This window comes from Cervus canadensis, chromosome 4, assembly GCF_019320065.1.
Source record: "Cervus canadensis isolate Bull #8, Minnesota chromosome 4, ASM1932006v1, whole genome shotgun sequence".
Classification (NCBI taxonomy): domain Eukaryota; kingdom Metazoa; phylum Chordata; class Mammalia; order Artiodactyla; family Cervidae; genus Cervus; species Cervus canadensis.
This window is the reverse complement of record NC_057389.1, coordinates 100,121,849-100,123,785: the sequence shown is the minus strand read 5'-3', so window position 1 is coordinate 100,123,785 and position 1,937 is coordinate 100,121,849. Positions and strand designations below refer to the sequence as shown.

The 1,937-nt window shown below is 39.1% G+C and overlaps 1 pseudogene; it reads left to right on the top strand.

Annotated features, from left to right (window-relative positions):
• The first annotated feature begins 506 nt into the window (after nt 1–506).
• Nucleotides 507–1,444, top strand: LOC122440986 (annotated as a pseudogene).
• The last annotated feature ends 493 nt before the right edge of the window (nt 1,445–1,937 follow it).

Below are 1,937 nucleotides of genomic sequence, written 5' to 3'. Positions count from 1 at the left end.
GGTTAGCACTAAATATGTATTCCTGAAATGAATGAAGGAATATCACATTAAAACTCCAGAATATATGAACTCTTAGCAAATGTGATGAGAATGAGACAAAAATTCCTTGTCAGAAATGAAATGAAGTATACCTTCCAGGGGCTTCCACGGTGACTCATCAGTTTAGAATCCACCTGCAATGGCAGTAGCCATTCAAAAGATGTGGGGTCAATCCCTGGGTTGGAAAGAACCCCTGGAGGAGGGCATGGAAACCCACACTAGAATTCTTTCTTGGGAAATCCCAAAGACAATGGAGGCTGGCTTGCTATGGTCATTGGTGTTGCACAGAGTCGGACACAACTGAAGCAGATAAATATACAAACATATGCTAAAAGAGAACTTATCTGTAAATAAAATATTAACACCAACTTGAGGGCTAAATAGAAATTGCAGTATTTTTGTTATGTGAATTAGTATGAGTGAAAATTGTCACTATTTTCCTTTTTCCTGGTAGTCATCTCCACCCCATGGAACCAAGTAACAATACACAAATTTCATGATTCCCTCTTCTGGTACTTTCAAAGGAAGTAGAACCACAGCCCCTCATATTTGGACTTTTCCTCACCATGTACCTGATCATTGTATTTGGAAACCTGCTCATCATCTTGGCTGTCACCATGCACTTCTTCCTCTCCAACCTGTCCTTTGTAGACATCACTTCCACCACCATCCCAAAGATACTGTGGAACATCCAGACAGAGCAAAGGCATCACCTATGAAGGCTGCATCACCCAGGTGTATTTTCACCTTCTCTTTGCAGAATTAGATGACATTCTCCGAGTGTGATGGCCTATGATCAGTATGTGGCCATCTGCCATCCTCTGCACTACATGGTCATCATGAGCCCCCACCTCTGTGGACTGCTGGTTCTCATATCCTGGGTGCTGATTGCCTTGCATTCCTTGCTACACAGCTTAATGGTGCTGCGATTGTCCTTCTGTCCAGAAATGCAAATCCCCAACTTTTTCTGTGAACTCAGCCAGGTGTACAACTTGCCAGTTCTGACAACTTTCTTAATAACATAGTGATGTATTTTGCAGCTTTCCTGATGGGTGTCTGTCCTTTTGCTGGCATCCTTTCCTCCTACTCGAAAATAGTTTCCTGCACATGTAAGATCTCATCAGCTCAAGGGAAATATAAAGCATTTTCTACCTGTGTGTCCCACCTTTTGGTTGTCTCCTTATTTTATTTTACAGCCTTAGGAATTTACCTTAGCTCTGCTGCTACCCACAGCTCACATTCAAGTACAATCACCTCAGTGATGTACACTGTGGTCACACCCTTGCTGAACCCCTTCATTTACAGTCTGAGAAATAAAGACATAAAAGGGGCTCTGAAAAGATTCTTTGTAGTGGAAATGTTTATAAAAGGGCCATTTTCCCTTGGGCTGAAGAACTGCCCATGATAGGAAGGCTCAAAGCCTCATAGCTGGATATGTGATTCTTTGATCAGATTGTGATAATAGACATTGCTTCTTCAATTTATAGCCTAGTATTTCCATTTATTTGATTTCAAATCCTCTATACAATTTTAAAAACATCCTTGATTAACTTTGCTCTTCTCTAAGTTTTTTCTCTTGTTATTTTTCTACTCTGTCAAACTGATTCAAAACCGTGTGTGAAACATATGTAAATTCCCATTTATCTTATGAGGCTTCACACATTTCTTAAGAATAAATTCTTCTGAAATGATATAATTTATACTGAATAATTTTTCATTCTTTTTGCTAAAAGAATAACCATGAATTGTGTTAATTCTATGGAAAAACACTAGGTAAGCAAGCCAATCACATAAATTCATAGAAGAGTAAAATATGAAGCTACAGTTTATCACTGTTTAGTTCTTCATATCTTGGAGCATCACTACCATAATTGCTCTTTCAGAAACTGTGGATGTTA